Source organism: Phyllobates terribilis, unplaced genomic scaffold (assembly GCF_046119375.1).
Source record: "Phyllobates terribilis strain yellow unplaced genomic scaffold, ASM4611937v1 Scaffold_1__5_contigs__length_1240528914, whole genome shotgun sequence".
Lineage (NCBI taxonomy): Eukaryota > Metazoa > Chordata > Amphibia > Anura > Dendrobatidae > Phyllobates > Phyllobates terribilis.
The window spans coordinates 141,511,616-141,536,607 of record NW_027362761.1 but is presented as its reverse complement, the minus strand read 5'-3'; the positions used below and the strand labels follow the sequence as shown (position 1 = coordinate 141,536,607).

The following is a 24,992-nucleotide window of genomic DNA, read 5'->3' as shown; positions in this document are numbered from 1 at the left end:
CTTGAAAATCAGCCAAGCAGTCTGATCCCCAAGCCATGCAGCAGTCACTTCTGCTTTTTGATGACTCCGCTGGCTGGGGTTCCGTGGGCCATCCATCTGGCCCCGTCCCACAAGTGGAAGAGATTGCGTGCACTGATGCCCAATCACTTGTTCAGTTGGAGTATGTGAGAGGGCTAATGCAGGATCAGCGGACTACAGCAGCACATCTCTAATGATGACGAAACTCAGGTGCCAACTGCTGCATCTTTCTGCATTGTGCAGACCGGCCAGGAGGGCAGAGGTTAGAAGTGGGTAGAAGATGAGGGATGATGAGGTCTTAGACCCCACATGGAGTGAAGGCCATTCGTGTGACGTGTGCAGTTCGGAGGAAGAGGAGATGGCCACGCTGCCCCAGCTGCACAGCAAAAGAGGGAGATGGGTGCAAAAGCACATTGGCCGGCCCCTAGCCAGTACGTCATTTGCTACTGCCTACCGCGCCGATGAACTGAACACACCAAAGCCAGCATAAAGGAGCTTCCTGGTATGGCATTTCTTCAGGCAATGTGCTGACGACAAGAACTGGGTGGTTTGCACACTGTACAGTCGGAGCCTTAAGGCTAAAGGCTTCAGGCTCCCTACAACTAGGGAAAAGGAGCGTGGAGACCCCTAATCAGATATAGTGACAAACCCTCACTCCCCTATAGACCCTAAATAGGTTCTGCGCCTATCGCCAAGCAGGAAACCTGGCCCTAGCTGACCCTAAGGCTAGGCCCTAGGTAGGGAGCAGGAGGGGTGAGCACTAAGTCAGCCCCACTACAAACTAAAGTACACACAAGGAAAACAAACAGGGGAATACACTTAGCTCCACGATGACACCGGAGAAAGCACGGCAACAATTCTCGAAGGAACTCCAAGGTAATTCAAGTCGGCTACTAGAATCCCAGGCCTGAATAGGTATAACACACTATCACCAGCAACTCTCTCAGTATTTGAGTGTATTTAAGGACACAGCAAGGAAGTGCTGATTAACAGCAGAAACGTGAAAATACCTCAGGGTCCAAAAGGGAAAGGTATAATCCCCAAGCAAGGTGAGGATCACCGCTGGGTCCTAAAGAGAGAGAAATCATAAAAAGATCAGGAAGATGTTTGTAAGGCCATACACAGCGACCTTCTACAGCCCAACATGGTATGACTGTCTATCAACCCCGACACATCCGTGACACAGTTTTAAAAAACTGGTGGGCCATCCCTGCCCTGCACACATGTGTTGCGGACAAAATGAGGTGTGCACTGTGCAACTCCATCATTGGCAAGGTCCACATACCGATATGTGGACCAGTAAGCATGGCCAGGGACATTATATTTCCCTACCTGCCCACAATTAAATGTAGTGGTGGCCAGGCCTGAGACCGAAGGCGTTCTGGCACATGCCCTACCACCACCGAGGTGTGCTGGATGTTTCTCTGTCCATATTTCCTCCTCCGCTTCCTCCACTGCCTTCTCATCCGATCAGTGTAACACCTGCAGCATCAAATTCAGCACAGCCAGGGGAAACGACAGCAGGCTGTTCTGAAACTCATCTGTTTAGGGGAAAGATCCCTCACAGCGCAGGAGCTGTGGACAAGGATTAAACAACAGACCAATGACTGGTTGGTGCCACTGAACCTCAAGCCTGGCTAGGTGGTGTGCGATAACGGGTGAAATCTCGTAGCAGCTCTCGGCTTGTCCGATTTGTCAAACATTCCTTGCCTGGCACATTGTCACGGGTGTGTTAGATGTAACAGACAGTTGTTCTGCAGCTGGCTGCAGAAGGTCACTATGTCTGGCATTGCAGACGCCTTCTTAATCTGGCGGCTACCTCCCTTCTGCTCTAATTTACACACCCTGGAATGGGTGTTTAAAACCTCTCAGTTTGCTTTTGGGACTCGCCGGTGATATTGTTTCTTGGCTCTGGCTGAAGTACTAGCAACTTCCTCTCTGGTGCCCTTGGAAGACTGTTGGCGTTTCTTCTCTGGTATCTGCTCAAGCTAAGTTATCTCCTTTAGTTTGCCTCCCTTGTTGTCTTTAGTTTGTAGTGGGGACTGACCAGTGCTCACCCCCCTTCCCTATCCAGGGCCTAGCTCTAGGGATTTACAGGACTTAGGTTTCCTGTTCGGCGATTGGTGTGGAACCAATATAGGGACGGTAGGGTAGGCAGCGTGATATTAGATCTGCCTAGGGGTCTCCACTTCCTCTTTCCCTAGTGTCTGGGCTTCCTTTCCCCCATTCCTTCGTGTTGCACTTTATCTTTCCAACACTATGCTTGACACACATGAGCTGAATTTAGTGGTGCACAGCTTCTTTAAAAATTACCCCGATATGTCAGAGCTAATGCTGAAAGTGCGGAACATCTGTGCACACTTTCGGCATTCTCACCTTGCTGCTGCGATGTACCCACAAGGTGAAACACCACCTTAAATATGCTGGAGAAACAGCGGCAGGTGATAGTGGAGTTTCAGATGCATCATGCAGGGGTGAGTCGCTCTGCGGAATAACGCTACTTCACCTCCGAGTGGGCATCCATGCGTGATGTGTGTGCCGTGTTGCGCTGCTTAGAGTATTCCAACATGGCCAGCACTGATGACACCATCATCTTTGCTATGCCACTTCTATGCCTGCTTGAAAAAATGCTTCAGGTGATGATGGATGAGGTGGTGGCACAGGAGGAAGAGGAACAGGGACCATTCACACAATTATCAGGCCAGTCGTCCACACATGGCTCGAAGGGTGGGTTACTGTATCAACAGCGGCTAGGTACACAACTGACCAGCCAGGGCACAGTTTTGGAGGATGAGGAGTAGGAGGAGGAGGAACCATGTTCACAGCAGGGTGGCACTCAAAGCAGCTCATGGACATCACATGTCTGGGGGGGAAACAGAGGACCCAAATGATACACCTCCCACAGTTAATAGCTTGTCATTTCCTCTGGGCAGCCTTGCACACTTGACCCAATACATGCTGCTATGCCTGTGCAACGTTCGCTGAGCTGTGTGGATTGTTACCAGTGCTGATTACTGGGTGGCCACCCTGCTGGATCCCCGCTACAGGAACAATGTACCATCCTTACTTCCGTCACTGGAGCCGGATCAGAAAATGTGGGAATACAAGCGTAAGCTGGTAGATGCACTACTGACGGCATTCCCACCTGACAGCGGGATATCAGTGGAAGAGCAAGGCATAGCAGGAGGAGGAAGTCGCCAACACAGCTCGGACACCATCACCTCCTCAGAAGGGAGGGTTAGCCTGTCTGAAATGTGGAAAATCTTCCTCAGCACGCCACAACATCCTGCAACAGCTTATATGGTTCATATTAGCAGGAGGCAGTGTTTCAACAACATGGTGAAAGAGTACGTGTCCACTCATATCCACGAGTGATGAGTCTGCCCCATTTAACTTCTGGGACTCCAATTTGGACACATGGCATGAGGTTGTACTTTACACCTTAGAGGTGCTGGCCTGCCATGCAGCAAGTGTACTGTTGGAATGTGTGTTTAGCACAGCAGGGGGTGTGATCACAGACAGTCCGCAGCCAATGTGGGCAAGCTCACATTCATTAAAATGAACCAGGCGTGAATCCCAGGCACCCAGCCATTCTTATACTCCACCGCAGTTTGTTCATTCTATTTGCCATTCTCAATGTTTTGGGGCCTCCCCAAATTTAAAACAAAAACCCCATAAAAAACAAAAATAGTGTTGGCAACCTCCTCCTCCGCCTCTTCCACCTACACTACCACGTCCACCTCCAACTCCTTCACAACCTCCTCCTCCACTTGGACCTCCTACTACTGGTTCAAGATTGTTATTTTTTATTTTTTTTTGTTCTGTTATTTTGTCATTTCCCTAATAAAACGCCAACCCCCCCCAGAAAACAACAAAAAAACCCCCTACAAAAACAATGTTAGCTATCTCCTTTTCTGCCTCTTCCATCTACACCGCCACGTCCACCTCCACCTCCTCCTGAACATGGTCCTACATCTCCTGGTTCAAGATTGTAATTTTTTTTATTCTATGTTAGGCAGAATGCGCAGGCGCGGGATTTCTGGCCACCCAGATGACAATAAAGAGATGCCTGAAGAGAAGGGGAAGAGAAATCTTGTATAATGAAGACCAGAGGAAATCTTATCTTCCGGGCAGCCTACGCCCCATAGCCTGGAAGATCGAAGCTATAAAAGATGATTTTTACTAAATAAGGCATCAATAAAGAGGTATAAAGGTAAGCTAATTTCAGCTGCAAAAAAACTGTATGTCCATATTATTCATTTGGAAAGTTGAAAAGGGTGACAGACTCCCTTTAAAAAAAACATTAAAAGCGTTGCTCTGCACCAAAAACGTATCATATAAGGGGAAAAAAACATAAAAATTCAGCAGAAACACCATAATCAAAGAAAGTTGTTATTGTGTAGTCTGGTGCAGACACCTGCACACAACATACAGATAAGAAGCAGAAAAAATGCATAATTTCCGCTACGTGTGGACAAGGCATCAGCATTACATTTATATTACATTTTTTATGATTTTATGGAGAAAAAAAAATCAATCACACTGTTTTTTATGCCATTTTCCGATTATCACAAATTATTTGCTTACTGTGTTGCATGAGTTGTTACGATTACAGGGATACCAAATATGTAAATGATATTTGCTAATTTGCATTCCAAATTACATTTTTTAATTGTTTATCATAACTTCATATGAAGAAAAAAAAAAAGAGTTTTATTTTCCCTCTAGAATACAGGTATACAGAAATGCACTGGAATCTAGAGATGCATGTCTATGTACCAGTACGTCTGCCTATAATTTAAGAGCATACACTTCACATGCAAGTATAGAAAATTGTCTCATTCGTGCAAGAGCAACCTGTGGCTCATAGCTTTTGCTACTGTAGCAGTTTTATGTAATTTTTGTTGTTGTAACCATGTGTGCTGGAATGTGGGAGATTTAGGCTGTGTGCCCACTATGCCTTTTTTAAGCCTTTCCACAGCGGCAATTCCGCTGCAGAAACACTTAAAAAACGCTTGGTAGAAGGCCTGCCATGTCCCCAATGATAATCCGCATGTGCTGTGCACATGCTGCGGAAATTTCCGCTGTGGATTATCATTACAGAAAAATCCGCAGCACTACCAATTATTTTGCGTAATCGCGGAGTTTTCGCCACCATTGACTTGCATTGAATCGCTTAATATCCGCATGACTACATGTGCACATGCGGATATTAAGCGATTCTATGTGCGGATGGTACCCGGGTTTGGAGAAGAGGAGACTCTCCTCCAGACTCGGATTCCATAGTACCTGTTAAAAAATAGAATTAAAATAAAAAAAAACATTATACTTACCTTCTGATGGCCCCCGGTCTTTTCTTCACTGCTTCCGGTGTCTTCGGCGGCTCGCGGTGGTGTGAAAGGACCTTCCATGATGTCATTTAGTCATGTGACAGGTCACGCGACCGCCGACGTCATGGAAGGTCCTTTCACACCACCACGAACCGTACAAGAGACTGGACGCAGCGGAGAAAAGACCGCGGGCCATCGGAAGGTAAGTATAATGTTTTTTTTGTGTTTTTTTTTACCATTTTTAATCTTTTTTTCAACTATTAACTTGGTCACACTATATAAATCCATGCTGGTTGCATGGATTTATATAGTGTGACCAAGTTGTCAAGCACTTTCCAAGTGATGCTAAAATCGCTTGGAAAGCGCTTGACAACCCGCATGCGGAAATGCATGTGAAGAACGCTTCACATCCGCATGTCCCTGGCAGGAAAACGCATGTACAATCCGGAGCATTTCTGCATCGTGGGCACTTAGCCTAAGGCTATTGCTTTCTTGATCATTTATCCTTTTTTTCTAGAATATTAAAATAGGGATAAGAGGAAGCAGGATTGTCTTTACACCTCCCTCTTTACATGTTTGTTACCGCTTTTAAAAAACACAAGGTCTAAAAGTGTTGGAACTGGCATGCAGCAAGCTATTAATTCTCCCAAAAGGCAATGCAAGAGACATTCACATTGAAATATTCCCTCCCTTTTACTGCACAAATTAAGTTCCATAATTAAATGTATTAAAAAAATGTTCCTGTGCTGAGATAATCTTATAAATGTGGCCCTGCTGTGTACTGTGTAATGGCTGTGTCTGATCATACAGGAACATGATCTGATCATACCACATCTCCTGGGCAGGGGAGGAAGGAAAAGAGAGTATACAGACATTACAGCTGATTATTTTTATGAGTTAAAAAATTTCCTTGCTTGTTTTTAAGCAATGTCTTCCCTCAAAGAAAGAATCAGCTGTGATTCCCTGCTGTAATGTCTGTATTGTCTTTTTCTTCCCCCCTCTGCCCAGGAGCTGTGGTATGATCAGACCATGTTCCTGTACGGTCAGACACAGCCATTGCACAGTACACAGCAGGGGCACATTTATAAGATTATCTCAGCACAGGAACATTTTATTTAAATACATCTAATTGTGGAACTTATTATCATTCTTAGATCTGTCGATTAAAATGAACTTTGTTCATTGGAAAACCCCTTTAATGCTGTATCTAATAACATAGCAAGTAATAATGAAAACAGCACAGGAAGGTGAATGACTACAGCAGCAATTTTGATAGTGTTTTATCAAAATCTTGTTCGAATTGGTATACAGTATATGGATTTGTTCATATATTCCCTTTTTGCCCTAAAAAAACCATAGAATTTTACTGTAGCAGCAAGGTGAATGAGATTTCTGAAACCTCATGCACATTCTGCTTATTTTTCCTTTGTAGATCTGAATCTTCAAAGCGTTTTTTTCACATCTATCGCTTGGCAGATTCTTACGTTTTACAGTGTATTTCACCTATTCAAATAAATGGGAAGAAAAAAGTAAGTAAAAAAAGCATAAAAAATGCACCGAAAAAAACATTGCAAAAATGTGCTTATTTTATGCAGCATTTTTCCTTCCAACACTTTGGGATTTGCAGCAAAAAAATCAGCTGCAAGTGCTAAATGTGTGCACATAGGCTATGTCCAAAGCATTGGCACATACACATTTACATTTCTCCGATCACTTAGCCTTTGCATGGATGCCCAGAAGGCGCTATGAACACACATTCACCCCCAGCTTTTCATCTCCTACTATTACTACTAGTAAGAATGTTTCCATCCTCACGATTGTCACTGCTTAAAGTTAACTTCTCAAGCCCTAGAAGCCTCATGCCTGTGCATAGCCCACCCATGTGCTCTAGTAAGCAAGTAGCATTTTGTTACATTTTTAGAATAGACTGTCAAATAATAACCAATCAGCACTGATTTACGCGCTTTAGTGTCTAGAGGTGTGAAAGCAGGATTGTTACATATGCTTCCTATATATTTCCAAGCAATTATGTAATATTTATTGTTCAGCAAAATGCAACAATTCTTCCATGTTATCTTAGTACATGAAAAGATGAAGGACAGAACATGTAATTTTACAGGCGATCCACAAGGTGGCGTACTAATCCTCTGTGCTGTGACGTCTGCTCTATCAGCTTTTGTGTTGAGAGCTTGCCAGCATTCCCTGGTGGTTCGCCGTGATCGTATAGTGGTTAGTACTCTGCGTTGTGGCCGCAGCAACCTCGGTTCGAATCCGAGTCACGGCAGGAGTGAAAGTCTCCTAACACGGCAAGTGGGGAAGTGTTTTTATTCAGTGTTTCTCCAACAATTTCTACAAATAGAGAACCTTGTGCATTTTGTATGAATTGTATTCGGTAACACACAGAAAGGCAGAGGTGATCGAATTTAACTGTTTTGCTGCTGTATGTGCTCCTTTACAACATGATATTGCCTTGCTGCACTTTCTGTACCAATCACTTGTTTTCTATAGTCATAAAAATAATATCCTTTACTCATATGAAGAATGGACAGCACACACACACACACATATATATATGTGTGTGTATATATATATATATATATATATATAAATATATATATAAATATATTTATAAATAAGTCTATCATGTAAAAAATGTTTTGTATGTTTTAAAAAATATATAGGAAAATATGAAACCTTTTATATATATGTACATATGTGTGTGCATATATATATATATATATGTATATATATATATATGTATATATATATATATATATATATGTGTGTATATATATATATATATACATATATATATTTTTGCTAGCATCTACAGCAACCTATGCCAGGTTGACATGCTGCTATATTGTCAGGGGTTGTAAACATATGTTCTGCCTCTAGGGGTCACTGTGTAATGGTGATCTCTGGCACTAAAGGTAAAAAAAAACAACTCTTTCCATTGTTCCATCCGTAAATTTTATAAACTGCATAATAAGTATTCTTGTGTATGTGGAAGGTCTTATTTTCTTGGAAATATGAAAAAAAACAACCCTCAAACACAATGTTCTGCAATTGCCATGCTAGAAGACTACACTCCTGCCATGACTAGGTGTTGAACCAAGGCTGCTGTAGCCATAACGTATGTTACTACCCACTATGCCATCACAGAAAGTCACTAGAAAAGTGTTATAAGGTCTATTATATTGCTCCTTTAAGAGCTCAATTGTGGTGATTTATACACTCATATCCAGCAAAGCAAGGTCCCTAGTAAAATTGGATTGTAGTATGTGCCACAATGTTCTGTACAAATATTATTGATTATTAGTGGAATTAAGTATTTATTCTTTTCTTAGTCTATTTTTTTATTTATTCTACTCTTAAAAAAAATAAACTAAGCATAGCTTAGAGGGAGAAAAACTTTGGCGTTAAATTCAGTATTAGAAAAAAAAAAAATTATTGTAAGATGAAAGTGGCTTCCTCCACAATTACCATTTATTCATTAGATCGCTCACTAGAATAGGCCATTAAGTCACTAGATCTAGGGTAAAGCGGCCAAAATGTTCTTGTACTGAGGAGGAGCATGATTCCAGCAGCCGCTGCAACCGCAACGCAAAGTAATGACCAATGATAGGAAATGGAATCGATCATCATTTGTTCTACTTGTCAGCGATGCTATTTTCATAGCATACAGAGGAGTGGAGGAAACAATGGTGCATATCTAAAAGTAATACTGATGTATAAACTGTGTGTTACATATTCTGTAATATTACAATTGAGTATACAGTATGTAATTGGAAACTAGTGAAAGGCAGACACAATCTATCCAAATGAGGGACTCCTCAAGTTAAGGCCCCGTCACACTTAGCGACGCTACAGCGATCCCGACAACGATACAACCTGTCAGGGATCGTTGCTGCGTCACTATGTGATCGCTGGTGAGCTGTCAAACAGGCAGGCTCACCAACGATTAGAGGAGCAGCGACATCGTGGAAGGAATCTTTCCACGATGTCCTGCTCCTGGTTACCAGCCTGCTGAAGCAGGAGCAGGCTGGTAACCATGATAAACAGCGGGTTACTAGGGGCACACGCGCACCCTAGTAATCATGTTTATCATGGTTACCACTCTGCTACGGTGAGCGGGAGGTTACCGCTCACAGTAGCAGAGTGGTAACCATGATAAACAGCGGGTTACTAAGTGCGCGTGTGCCCCTAGTAACCCGCTGTTTATCATGGTTACCAGCCTGATCGCTGGTCCCGCTGGTCACACACAGCGATGTGTGCTGACCAGCGGGAGGGCAAAGACCAAAAATGGTCCAGGACATTCTGCAGCAATCAGCAACCTCACAGCAGGGGCCTGATCGCTGCAAAGTGTCACACATAGCGACATCGCTGGTGAGGTCACTGTTGTGTCACCAAAACCGTGACTCAGCAGCGATCTCGCTAGCGATCTCGCTATGTGAGACGGGGGCTTTAGAGGGTCAAGAACAATCGCATGTTGGCCAATCTTAAGCCCCCGTCTCACATAACGAGATCGCTAGCGAGATCGCTGCTGAGTCACGGTTTTGGTGACACAACAGCTACCTCACCAGTGATGTCGCTATGTGTGACACTTTGCAGCGATCAGGCCCCTGCTGTGAGGTCGCTGATCGCTGCAGAATGTCCTGGACCATTTTTTGGTCTTTGCCCTCCCGCTGTCAGCACACATCGCTGTGTGTGACCAGCGGGACCAGCGATCAGGCTGGTAACCATGATAAACAGCGGGTTACTAGGGGCACACGCGCACTTAGTAACCCGCTGTTTATCATGGTTACCACTCTGCTACTGTGAGCGGTAACCTCCCGCTCACCGTAGCAGAGTGGTAACCATGATAAACAGCGGTTACTAGGTGCGCGTGTGCCCCTAGTAACCCGCTGTTTATCATGGTTACCAGCCTGCTCCTGCTTCAGCAGGCTGGTAACCAGGAGCAGGACATCGTGGAAAGATTCTTTCCACGATGTGGCTGCTCCCCTGATCGCTGGTGAGCCTGCCTGTTTGACAGCTCACCAGTGATCACATAGCGACGCAGCAACGATCCCTGACAAGTCGAATCGTTGTCGGGATCGCTGTAGCGTCGCTAAGTGTGACGGGGCCTTTAAAGTAGCCATGTACTTTAGACAGCAATCTCTCCTGCGTTCTCCATATCCATGACCACTTGGTTTGGATGAGTGTTAAGGTGTTATTAATGAGGACAGGAGAGAAAGCTTCTGCCAGTCTCCTCTTTCAGAGATATATTTAATGCACAAACGAGTTGGGGACGCCTTACACATTAGGTGGTCCAGCAGGCCAGCAAAGTCTCCGTGCTCTGCTGCCTTTCATCCAATTTGTGCAATGGCTCAGAGTTGCGTAAAGGTGTTCTGTGATCGTATAGTAGTTAGTACTATTCGTTATGACTGCAGCCACCTTGCCTCAAATCTTAGCCATGGCAGGAGTTAAAAGAGTCATCCACTTTTATGAAGGTGGTCAACAAACTTTGTAAAATAACAGGAACTCATCCTCCTTGGGTTGAGTGCTGGCTTGCTGCTCTGGTCCTGGTGTTTTGGTGGCAGGGTTGATGTTACGTCAATAGTGCGCGCACCGCTCGCTCTAGTCACTCACTGAGGTCAGAGGCTTGTGAAATGAGCGCAGATGGAACCGTCAACCTCAACAGAGATGCTGAGCTCAGTCACTAGCTAGAGAGGTGACGCAAGCTGTTGACTTGACCAGCCAAACCACCAGGACCGGAGTAACAGTGGGAAGCTGTCAATGAATCCAGGGAGGGTGAATACCTGCTGAATTTGTTTTAGGTATTTTACACAATGTGGGGTCCAGAAAGTGAACAATGCTTCAAGTCTCCTAACCTGGCAAAACTGAATTTAACTTATGTGTCATGTGATTTTTTTTTTAATTTGATTTATCTTTTCTGAGCTTTTTATGTTTCTTGAATTTTTTTTATTTTTACTTTATTCACACAGATTATATCTTTTCACACAAAGAATAGCTAACACAGCATGTTTTATGTCTTTTCTTTTTCTTTTGCAAAATGAGCTGATTCCATCACACAATCACATCATTTTTGGTATACTTTATACTTTTATCTAAAGCAAGACATGCTGGTTTATTGATAGAGCATGTAAACATATGTTCTGAGTAGGGGGTCACTGTGATAATGGTAATCTCTGGCAATAAACGTAAAATAAAAATCTTTTCATCTGTACATTATAAACACTGTATCATCCTGTGTATGTCAGAGGTGATAGTTTCTTGCAAACAAAAAAACAAAAATACATATTTAATCAAAAGCTTCACTTAATTGCCATGTTAGGAGACTTCACTCCTGCCATGACTCATATTCAAGCTGAGGTTGCTGTGGCCACAACGCAGAGTACTAACCACCATGCGATCACGGCAAACCACCAGGAAAGTACAAGACATAGTTTTATATTTGCCTTTAAACGGAACCTGTCATGTAAAATATCACTATTAACCTGCAGATATGGGGTTAATGGGGTTAATCTGCAAGTTAATAGCATTCTGACACTGTGGCAAAGGAACTGAGAGCCCCGCTGCCATCTGGCATTGTTCAAGTTCCAGTCATAAGCCCCCCGTCAGCGTTCAGCTTCCAATCATAGAGGTGGCCCCGGCACAGTTTCAGTCTCCACTCCGTGCCCCCTGCACTGATTGACAGCCGGACCTAATGTTGAGCTGTTGTCAGTCAGAGTGGGTTACAGCTGCCACTCTCTATGCACAGAGCAGTGACTGAATCCACGCTGGCACCACCCCCGTGACTGAACAGTGAACGATATCTGGGGGAATAAAGTTCATTTCCTATCGGCAGCGGGACTTTCAGTGCCGGCGCTGCATGGTATCAGAACGCTATTAGCCAGCAGGTTAATAGCATTATTTTGCATGACAGGTTCCCTTCAAGAGCACAATCAAGTTGAGTTTGATAGTCTTGTAGGCCACGTTCACCCGTTCAGTATCTGGTCAGTATTTTACATCAGTATTTGTAAGACAAAATCTGGAGTGGAACAATCAGAGAAAATGTAGAATAGAAACACGTAACCACTTCTGTATTTTTTCACCTGGTTTTGGCTTACAAATACTGATGTACAGTATAATACTGACCAAATACTGAACGTGTGAACGTGGCCTTAGAGTGATGCAAAGTACTTAGTCAAATACTACGCAGAAATTAACAGAATTTTATTTGTCCTACTGTCAGGTTTTTTTTAAGCTACGAGGGGATAAAACTGTATCCCCCTGAATATATATACAGTTTACATACCCCGGCAGAATTTTTCCTTTCTTGGCCTTGTTTCAGAGAATATGAATGATAACAAAAAATCTTTTTCTCCACTCATGGTTATTGGTTGGGTGAAGCCATTTATTGTCAAACTACTGTGTTTTCTCTTTTTAAATCTTAATGACATCCAAAACCATCCGAAAGACCCTGATCAAAAGTTCACATACCCCAGTTCTTAATACCGTGTATTGCCCCCTCTAACATCAATGACAGCTTGAAGTCTTTTGTGGTAGTTGTGGATGAGGTTTTTTATTTTCTCAGATGGTAAAGCTGCCCATTCTTCTTAGCGAAAAGCCTCCAGTTCCTGTAAATTCCTGGGGTGTCTAGCATGAACTGCGCGCTTGAGATCTCCTGAGAGTGGCTCAATGATATTGAAGTCAGGAGATTGAGATGGCCACTCCAGAACCTTCAGTTTGTTCTGCTGTAGCCAATGACAGGTCGACTTGGCCTTGTGTTTTGGACTATTGTGAAGTTGGAACGTCCAGGTACATCCCATGTGCAGCTTCCGAGCTGATGAGTGCAAATTTGCCTCCAGTATTTGCTGATAACGCGCTGCATTCATTTTTCGTTCAACTTTTACCAAGTTTCCTGTGCCTTTGTAGCTCACACATCCCCAAAACATCAGCGATCCACCTCCGTGCTTTACTGTTGGAATGGTGTTCCTTTCATCATTGTTGACCTCTCTCCAAATGTAACGTTTATGGTTGTGGCCAAAAAGTTTAATTTTGGTCTCATCACTCCAAATTACCTTGTTCCAGAAGTTTTGAGGCTTGTACTGTTTGGCGTATTGTAGGTGAGATACTTTGTGGCATTTGCACAGTAATGGCTTTCTTCTGGCGACTCGACCATGCAGCCAATTTTTCTTCAAATGCCTCCTTATTGTGCATCTTGAAACAGCCACACTACTAGTTTTTAGATAGTCCTGAATTTCAGCTAATGTTATTTGTGGGTTTTTCTTTGCATCTCGAACAATTTTCCTAGCAGTTGTGGCCGGAATTCTTGTTGGTCTACCTGACCATGGTTTGTTTTTTACAGAGCCCCTGATTTTCCATTTGTTAATCACAGTTTGAACGCTGCTGACTGGCATTATCAATGCCTTGGATATTTTTTTGTATCCCTTTGCTGTGTTATACAGTTCAACTACCTTTTCCCGTAGATCTGTTGACAATTCTTTTGCTCTCCCCATGACTCACAATCCAAAAACGTCAGTGGCTGGATGAAAGATGCAAGAGTCTGTCTGGATCCCAGAAACTCACTCAGCTTTTATACACACACATTAATTACAAGCAAACAGGTCACAGGTGAGGATGTTACCTTTAGTAGCCATTCAAACCCATTTGTGTCAAATTCTGTGCATGTTATCAGGTCAAAATCACCAGGGTATGTGAACTTTTGATCAGGGTCATTTGTATGTTTTTGGTTGTCATTAAGATTTAAAAAGAGAAGACCCAGTAGTTTTACAATAAATGGCTTCACCCAACCGATAACCATGAGTGGAGAAAAAGTTTTTTTGTTATCATTCATATTCTCTGAAACAAGGCCAAGAAAGGAAAAATTCTGCCGGGGTATGTAAACTTTTGAGCACACCTGTAAACAGTGGGGAAAATAAGTATTTGATACACTGCTGATTTTGCAAGTTTTCCCACCTACAAAGAACGGAGAGGTCTGTCATTTTTATCATAGGTACACTTCAACTCTGAGGCAGAGAATCTGAAACTAAAAACCAGAAAATCACATTGTACGATTTTTACATAATTAATTTGCAATGTTATTGCATGAAATAAGTATTTGATACAATAGAAAAACAGAACTTAATATTTGGTATAGAAATCTTTGTTTGCAGTTACAAAGGTCAGACATTTCCTATAGTTCTTGACCAAGTCTGCACACACTGCAGCAGGGATCTTGGCCCACTCCTCTATACAGATCTTCTCCAGATCTTTAGGTTTCGAGGCTGTCGCTGGACGACATTGAGTTTTTGAGGCACCCTTGTTTTTTACATGATTTTATTTATGTACTAAAAAACTATTTTAATGGGTCAGATCCTAGCTCTGACTAAGAAGTATGCCGCAACCTACCTCAATGACATTGTAATCTTCAGCCCAGACTGGGGTAGTCATTTACCAAAGGTACCAGCGATTCTGGATGCTATGAGAAAGGCAGGGTTTACCATAAATCAAAAAAAATGTGCCATGAAGAAGGAAGAGGCCAAGTACTTGGGCTATATTGTCGGGAGAGGCGAAATCAAGCCACAAGTAAACAAGGTCGAAGCAATACAGTAATGGCCATAATCACTTTCCAAGAAGCAGGTGAGGGAATTTCTTGGAATTGTGGGATATTACTGGTGGTTTATCCCAAATTTTTCCATAATTTCCGCTCCATTGACGGATCTCCTTAAGGCACCAAATTGTCGATGGCCAAATGAACTGCAGAGACAGAGATGGCATTCCCAGAGTTGAAGCTGGCCCTATGTAAACAACCACTCCTGGTTGCATAGTCTGAGAGAAAGACTATGCCATTGTGGAGAAAGAGTGTTTAGCCATAAAATGGGCCTTAGATACACTGAAGTATTACCTGTAGGTTTAAACTAGTCAGACCATACACCTCTGAGATGGCCTCTTAGGCCTTCAGGACTTTAGCTTCCACGTAGAACACAGACTCGGGAAGTTACATGGTAACGCTGATGCCCTCTCCAGAATTCCCTGTTTGGTGTTTGAAGGTCTCAAAACCCCAGGCTTTGGGCAGAGGGGGGATATGTGACAGTGTCATTGGCAATGCATGTGAGGGAGATACAGTACAGACCAAAAGTTTGGACACACCTTCTCATTTAAAGATTTTTCTGTATTTTCATGACTATGAAAATTGTACATTTACACCGAAGGCATCAAAACCATGAATTAACACATGTGGAATTATATACTTAACAAAAAAGTGTAAAACAACTGAAAATATGTCTTATATTCTAGGTTCTTCAAAGTAGCCACCTTTTGCTTTGATGACTGCTTTGCACATTCTTGGCATTCTCTTGATGAGCTTCAAGAGGTAGTCACCAGAAATGGTCTTCCAACAATCTTGAAGGAGTTCCCAGAGATGTTTAGCACTTGTTAACCCTTTTGCCTTCACTCTGCAGTCCAGCTCACCCCAAACCATCTCGATTGGGTTCAGGTCTGGTGACTGTGGAGGCCAGGTCATCTGGCGTAGCACCCCATCACTCTCCTTCTTGGTCAAATAGCCCTTACACAGCCTGGAGGTGTGTTTGGGATCATTGTCCTGTTGAAAACTAAATGATGGTCCAACTAAACGCAAACCGGATGGAATAGCATGCCAATGCAAGATCCTGTGGTAGCCATGCTGGTTCAGTATGCCTTCAATTTTGAATAGATCCCCAACAGTGTCACCAGCAAAGCACCCCCACACCATCACACCTCCTCCTCCATGCTTCACGGTGGGAACCAGGCATGTAGAGTCCATCAGTTCATCTTTTCTGCGTCGCACAAAGACACGGTGGTTGGAACCAAAGATCTCAAATTTGGACTCAACCGACCAAAGCATAGATTTCCACTGGTCTAATGTCCATTGCTTGTGTTCTTTAGCCCAAACAAGTCTCTTCTGTTTGTTGCCTGTCCTTAGCATTGGTTTTCTAGCAGCTATTTTACCATGAAGGCCTGCTGCACAAAGTCTCCACTTAACAGTTGTTGAAGAGATGTGTCTGCTGCTAGAACTCTGTGTGGCATTGACCTGGTTCTAATCTGAGCTGCTGTTAACCTGCGGTTTCTGAGGCTGGTGACTCGGATAAACTTATCCTCAGAAGCAGAGGTGACTCTTGGTCTTCCTTTCCTGGGGCGGTCCTCATGTGAGCCAGTTTCTTTGTAGTGCTTTGATGGTTTTTGCAACTGCACTTGCGGACACTTTCAAAGTTTTCCCAATTTTTCAGACTGACTAACCTTCATTTCTTAAAGTAATGATGACCACTCGTTTTTCTTTACTTAGCTGCTTTTTTCTTGCCATAATACAAATTCTAACAGTCTATTCAGTAGGACTATATGCTGTGTATCCACCAGACTTCTGCACAACACAACTGATGGACCCAACCCCATTTATAAGGCAAGAAATCCCACTTATTAAACCTGACAGGGCACACCTGTGAAGTGAAAACCATTTCTGGTGACTACCTCTTGAAGCTCATCAAGAGAATGCCAAGAGTGTGCAAAGCAGTCAGCAAAGCAAAAGGTGGCTACTTTGAAGAACCTAGAATATAAGACATATTTTCAGTTGTTTCAAATTTTTTTTGTTAAGTATATAATTCCACATGTGTTAATTCATAGTTTTGATGCCTTCAGTGTGAATGTACAATTTTAAAAGTCATGAAAATACAGAAAAATCTTTAAATGAGAAGGTGTGTCCAAACTTTTGGTCAGTACTGTACGTATCACGAAGATTGCTATTTTCTGTGATGTGAAACCCAGAAGTTTCTCTCCAGCATGTTATGTGCTGAGGTGTTAATCGGCCATGACAGGGTAGGGTTTTTTTGTGAGTAGTTGTAAGAGATGGGTGGGACGGCTACTCATCATATCTCCACCTCAAGGGTATGGTTCTGCAAGTTAAATGTCTGGCCACTGAGATTTTTTTGCTTTCTGTGTGTTTGGAGGCAAGGAAGTCTCCAGTCTAGTGTCCAGTGTGTGAGCTGGAGTTTGTTGTTCCCCTCAAAGCTGCAGCTGCTGTGGAAAGGACTTGCTATGTATTTTCAGTTGCAGTGGGTATGGAGAGTATTCAGACCCCTTTACATTTTTCACTTTTTGTTTCATTGCATCCATTTTGTAAATTCTAAAAATTTCATTTTTTTCTCACTAAAGTACACTCTGCACCGCATCTTGACTGAAAAAAACAGAAATGAAGACATTTTTGCAAATTTATTAAAAAAGAAAAACTGAAATATCACATGGTCATAAGTATTCAGACCCTTTGCTCAGTATTGAGTAGAAGCACCCTTTTGAACTAGTACAACCATGAGTCTTCTTGGGAATGATGCAACAAGTTTTTCACACCTGGATTTGGGGATCCTCTGCCATTCTTCCTTGCAGATCCTCTCCAGTTCCGTCAGGTTGGATGGTGAATGTTGGTGGACAGCCATTTTCAGGTCTCTCCAGAGCTGCTCAATTGGGTTAGGTCAGGGCTCTGGCAGGGCCAGTCGAGAATGGTCAAAGAGTTGTTCTGAAGCCACCTCTTTGTTATTTTAGCTGTGTGCTTAGGGTCATTGTCTTGTTGGAAGGTGAACCTTCGGCCAAGTCTGAATTCCAGAGCACTCTGGAAGAGGTTTTCATGCAGGATATCTCTGTACTTGGCTGCATTCATGTTTCCTTCAATTGCAACCAATCGTCCTGTCCTCCAGCAGGACTTGGCACCTGTCCACACTGCCAAAAGTACCAATACCTGGTTTAAAAACAACAGTATCACTGTGCTTGATTAGCCAGCAAACTCGCCTGACCTTAATCCCATAGATTCTCTAGATTCTAGAGAATCTATGGGGTATTGTCAAGAGGAAGATGGGAGACACCAGACCCAACAATGCAGACGAGCTGAAGCTGCTATCAAAGCAACCTGGGCTTCCATAACACCTCAGCAGTACCACAGGCTGATTGCCTCCATGCCACGCCACATTGATGCAGTAATTGGTGCAAAAGGAGCCCCGACCAAGTGAGTGCATTTACTGAACATACATTTCAGTAGGCCAACATTTCGGATTTTACATTTTTTTTCAAGCTGTTGTTATAAAGTATTCTAATTTACTGAGATAATGACTGTTGTGTTTTCATTGGCTGTAAGCCATACTGATCAACATTAACAGAAATAATCACTTGAAATAGATCACTCTGTTTGTAATGACTCTATATAATATATGAGTTTCACTTTTTGTATTGAAGAACTGAAATAAATTAACTTTTTGATGATATTCTAATTTAGTGAGATGCACCTGTAGATTGTGATATTTATTACCAGTTTAGAACACGACTATCAAATCTAAACAATAAATTTAAGTTCCATATTTAACAACTGAATATAACACAAAGCAGTCATTCAACTGATACGTCATTTATTTTTTGAGGCATTTTTTTGCGCAAATTTGTTAGCAAAACCCAATGCCAGCAAAGTGAATGAGAAACCTGAAGTGTCATACACATGTTGAGTATTTTTGCACACAGTGTATAATATATGAGTTTCTCTTTTTATATTGAAGAACTGAAATAAATTAACTTTTTGATGATATTCTAATTTAGTGAGATGCACCTGTATATATCTCATGACAGATTTTCATCAACATTTTTCATATGGTTCATCATTGACAGCTGACACATGGAGAAAGTAAGGTAGAGGGTCAAAAACTGCATGTTGGTCAGTCTTAAAGTGCCCATGCACATTAGAAAGCTGTTAAGCTAACCACAATCTCTTCTCATTCCCCCTTGTCCATGAATGCTTAGATTGACCATGAGTTATTAGTTGGGGAGAGGAGAGTGTCCTGTGTCAGAAGTTTATTTATTATGAATACAAAAGGATTGTGTGTTTGAATTCATGCCGCCAATTTTTTCCCCCTTCAATTCATTTGAGCTGCTTTAGATTCTTGCCAGTTCTTAAATTGTTTTGATGGGATTAAACAAACACAAACATGGCAGCTTTCTTCCTTTAACAGCGCCACACTTTTCTACAGGTTGTGTGTGGTATTGCAGTTTGTGTCCTTCACTTAACAACTGATTTAGAATTTACATGTACACCTATCCAGAAAAAACATAGTTTGTAACAATGGGGACGATTTTTCATTGCGAACATTGGAGACCTCCATAGGTTAGTAAATAAAATGAGATTATGGGTTAGAGTAGGAGACTATTTGGCAGAGTGGGAGATTATGGGGTAGAGTAGAAGATTATTGGGTAGAGTAGGAGATTATGGGGTAGAGTAGAAGATTATTGGGTAGAGTAGGAGATTATGGGGTAGAGTAGAAGATTATTGGGTAGAGTAGAAGATTATTGGGTAGAGTAGGAGATTATGGGGTAGAGTAGAAGATTATTGGGTAGAGTAGGAGATTATGGGGCAGAGTAGGATATTGTGGGGCAGAGTAGGAGATTATGGGGTAGAGTAGGGGATTATGGGGTAGAGTAGGAGATTATAGGGTAGATTAGGAGATTATTGGGTATAGTAGGAGATTATGAGGCAGAGTAGATCATTACATCTCTGGATAACAGTAAGACACTGACATATCCACCATTACATAGCTGCTTGCTATCTTAGACAACAGACACTACACAGCATGAGATATAGTCACACCCGCAGTGCCTTGTCTTGTGCCTTTTACAATTTTGCAGAGCAAGTGCAAAAAGTGCTGATGATGCTGAACAGTTCATTGCAAAGGTTTTAAATCAACCCAGGACAAGGGAGTTTGTTAACATAAAAAATATAGGAAACTTTAAAGAAGTCGATCTCTACAGTCAGCCTGAAATAGCTCACATGTATCTATGCAGCACGTGTAGTTAAAGGGGCTGTATGAGATTAGAAAAACACGGCTGCTTTTTTCCAGGAACAGTGCCTCTCTTGCCTATGGGCAATATGACAGTTCTTCCTTAGGAGAACCATATGCACTATTTTTTTCTTTCCTTTCTTAGATTTTGTTTGTTTAGTTATAAAAGCTCAAGTTTGGAAGCAGTAGAGGATAAAATATTACATGATTAATATGAAAAGTACTTTCATGACTTGCAGAAACATGAAAACCTTCCAAAGAGCTTAGAAACTGGCAATTCATTGCATTTCCCTCTTCTCAGATATTCCTTGACCTAGTTGTCCAAGCGATATCCCCTTGCTACTTTGTGAATCCCCCATTCACGCTAGGTAAATATTAAGCTAACGTACAGATTTCAACAGGATTGGACAATCATCAATTGTCTATAGGGCCCTTATTCCAATAGGAGATGATAGGAGATACACTGCTGCCAGAGAGTGGCTTGTATAAAAAAAATTATGAAAGTTTTGCCAAGTTTTTCCAAGCATGCATATTTATTGAAAAGTTGTCAGAAATACCTAGACAGATGTGTCATGAGAAAATTACCTGCTGTTTAAACCAGTTTTTTTGTGTTCAATGTATTTTTAAAAACTTTTTGGCAATGTTTTTTTCTATATCATAATCTTTATTGAGTATCTAAAATAGAAATCTTACAACTTTCACAGTGGCCACTGGGACTTTTTTAACTTGATGTTAGTCCAGGAAATTCACATTTACATTAGCAGCAATGAACAGACTCCAACCCTATATTTGTATTGTAACATCTAATGAGCTTGGGCAAAAGTCATTGTAAAGGGAGGGGGAACAGGGTCAGGTGTGACATCGCCTATTTCAGGGGTAGGCAATTAATTTTCCCGAGGGCTGAAATTAATTCTGATAAATATTAATATTAACAAAACATACTAATTGTATTTATTATTTTAATATTAATAGTAATTGCATCACTTAATATTGAGCATAATTCATTATGCTGACACCTCCCTATATGCCGTATAAGCCCACACACAAGTCCTCTATATAAAGAATGAGCCCCCACACAGCCCCCCTACATACAGTGAGCCCCCACATAGCCCTCCTATATACAATATGAGCCCCCACACAGCCCCCTTGTATACAGTATGATCCCACACAAAGTACCCTCTTTATCCAGTATGAGCCCACACACAGCTCCCCTATATACAGTTTGATCCCACACACAGCACCCCTATATACAGTATAATGGCACACAAATATAGCAAATGAGCCCCACACAGCCCATATATACAATATGAGATTTCCTATACACAGTATGAGCTCCCACACAGCCCAGAAGATTTACTGAGGGGCCATCATAAAGTGTGGGGAGTTTGGGTGCCATTAACTGTATGTGGGAGAACTGTTGTGGTGATCAAACTGTGTGTGGGGCTGTAAGGGAGCTCATACTGTGCGTGTGGATGCCATTATAATGTGTGGGGGTCATTATTCTGCGTGGAGGGCTGTGGTGGGGCACTATACTGAGGGGAGGACTGTGGGCAAGTCATTATACTATATGGAGGGCTGTGCAGGATAATTAAATTGTATAGGGGCCATTGTACTTGGTGGAGGTCTGTGTAAGACCATTATACTGTTTGGGGACCATTATACTGTGTGGATGTTGTTGGGGATCATTATACTATGTGGGGGGCCATTATATTGTGTTGGGACAATTATACTGTGTGGAGGGCTGTGGAGATGTCATATTATGTGGAGGACTGTGAGGGACCAGTATATTATGTGGGGGCAATTATATTGTGTGGAGATCTGTGGGGAACCATTATACTGTGTGGGGGTCATTATACTGTGTGGATGTTGTGGGGGACCATAATACTATGTGTGGGTGATTATACCATGTGGAGGCTGTGAGGGACCATTATAACATGTGGATGGCTGTGGATAACCATTATATTGTTTGTGAGCCTTTACACTCTGTGGAGGGCTGTGTTTAAATCATTATACTATGTAGAGAGCTGTGGGGACATTATATTTACTGGGGGCCATTATACTGTGTGGAGGACTGTGGATGGGGCCATTATACTAGCTGGAGGGCTATGCTATGGGAGGCTATTGTACTGTGTAGAAGGCTATGGGGGTCATTATACTGGGGGGGGGTAATTATACTATGTGAAGGGCTCTGGAGGACCATTATATGGTGTGGGGGCTATTATGCCATGTGGAGGGCTGTGAGGGACTCTTATATTGTGTGTGGGGGTCATTTTAGTTTGCAAATGTTGAGGGGGACCATTATACTGCGTGGATGCTATTATACTGAGTGGAGGGCTGTGTGGGGGTCATTATACTGTGTGGAGTACTATGGGGGCCATTATACTGTGCGGAGGGCTGTGAAGGACCATTATACCGTGTGTGCCTTTATACTCTGTGGAGGGCTGTTTGGCAGTCATTATACTGTGTGGAGGGATGTGGGGGCCTCATACTATGTTTTAGGAATTTGGAGGCCATCATACTGTTTTATGGGACTGTGGGGCCATCATACCATGTCGTGGGACTTTTAGGGCCATCATACATTGTTGGGGTCACTGGAGGCTCTCATAATGTGTGTGGGCAAACTGTGCAGACATTACTGCATTGGGTGTGCTATGGGGGCATCATACTGTATGTGTGTGTGGTACTGCTGTGGCATTCAGTGTGGGGGTAGCATACTGTGTTTGAGGGGCATTTTGTTGGCATCATACTTTATGGGGGCCATGAAGGTAGTATCGTAGTGGGTGAGCATACTAAGAGGCTTCAATGGGGCCAAATTACTTTTTAAGTGGTGCAATACACATCACTCTCTCTCTGTCTTTAAAAGTTGGGAGATATGCCCTTCTGTTGTTATGACTATGCACCAAAAACAAGGATACTATACTGTATGCTATTTTTTTAAGGAGGTGTGGGGCCCAATTAGGCCTTCTGCTATGGAGCCCCCTGATTTATATGTGTGACCCTGTATGCAATGTTTTCTTTACAATGCATGGTTAAAAAATACTAAAAAAACCCCCATAAAAGAGCATTTATGACCTGGAACAAGGTGCTGCTCAGGATGCCTGTCTTAATATTTGTCCACTCAGAAAACTGAAGGAGTACGATTACTCTTCTAAAAAAGCAATGAAGGGAATCCTCTCCTGTTGTCTGTTTTGTAAGGTAATAGGGGCATAATAATTTGATGCACTATTACTAACTGGAGCAAAATATGGGGCATTATCTGGTTGTAACTATTTTATGAAAGGCCACAATCTATCTGGCACTATTGTTTTCAAGGAGTATGTATCTATTTTTTGGTGGGTGTGGGTGGATATAAGACTAGTTATGACACCATTTTTTTCTGAAGTACAAAAGTAATATTTGGGGAAAAGTCCAACAATAGGTGAAAATGTGGCAGTAGTAAGCACACATATTTGGGGGTAGCAGCAGGATAGAAAGTTTGTTTAGGTTGGCAAATGGAAGGGTAAAATTAAGGTACTAAAGATGTCTGGGCAACAAACTTTGCATACAATTCATAGTTGAAAGAAGTGTTTATGGTGGCCTGGGCCAGACTGGAATGATGGGAAAAGTGAATGACTACAAACACAGAAGGTTTAAGGGGGAATGTTTCACCTTGAGGAAAGTGCCAGTCTGGCGTAAGAAGACTTATAGGCCATGCAATGCTCTGCTGGGAATTTGCATATTTAAATTCCCCCTTAGACCACAGTCAGAGGTTTTTCACCTAGCTAAATCAGATCTCCAGCCTAGCACTGAAGAGGGGCAACACCCCCGAAACATGTGGCTGCAAATGGAGTTTCTGATTTGGCTTCTTATCCTAAGTCATGTGGCAAGGTTTCCAAAAGGTCGATATTGACTTTTAGGATTGCTACCTCCAATAGTTGGCACGAGAAATCATGTCCTCTTCCTTCTGATGAGGCTATTTGCATATCCAAGCACAGAAGATATCAGTTGTGAGTTTATTAGATTTAATTGTTCTGAATTCACCTATACTTTCTGCAGAGATGTGTACAACTTGTATCTATCACTATATGATCACTGTATGGTAGTAACATTGTTCCTTGTATACTTGGTTATTATTTGGTAAAATATGATATTATTCAGTCCAATTTGTAGTGGTAATGGTATAGGTCCTGGTGTCATGGTATGATTTGTTCCTTGTGCAGTGTGTTATGTTCAGTACCAACATTTACCACTGTAGGGAAGCAATATGTGGTCGTAGTTAGAGATGAGCGGTGTTCAACTAGAACTATTCGCCAATCTCAAATTCGAGCTGTTTTGGGCGGTGTTCGAGTTGTTCGACGAACCCGAACGATTTGCAAAAAATTCGGCTGTTCGAGGTTATGTTCGATAACTGTTCGTGCACCAAAAGCGTGTCCTGCATGTCTGGCGCTATTTAGAGCACCAATCATGCAGGGATTGTCTACCACTCACTGTAATGCCACAGCCATGGTGGTTGTGGCATTACAGTGATTGCCCAAATCGATGGGAACAGTGCCAACAGTGAAACATGAAAAGCCGGCAATTCAGCAGCGGCATACACCGGTACCCGTCAATTTAGAACTGAAAGAATAGAGTATCTCACATAGATTAGATAGATAGAAACATGTCAGCCACATATATATGAAGCACAGTGACAGTGTTGCTTACTGTACTTGTCATTTAGTGTAAAGGATTTATCAAAAAAAATAATAGTGTTTTCATGCACCGTCTCTTTAAAAAAGCCGGCCGGCAATTCAGCAGCGGTACCCGACAATTTATAACAGAAAGAATAGAGCATCACACA

General features: G+C 42.3%; 1 protein-coding gene and 1 non-coding gene across 4 annotated transcripts in view; one reads left to right on the top strand and one right to left on the bottom strand.

Annotated features, from left to right (window-relative positions):
- Positions 1-24,992, bottom strand: part of NFIB (nuclear factor I B) — a 542,788-nt gene that overhangs the window by 354,317 nt on the left and 163,479 nt on the right. The gene's annotated exons all lie outside the window — the stretch shown is intronic.
- On the top strand, positions 7,561-7,632 carry TRNAH-GUG (transfer RNA histidin (anticodon GUG)). The gene has a single exon. It is a non-coding gene; the product is annotated as a tRNA-His (tRNA).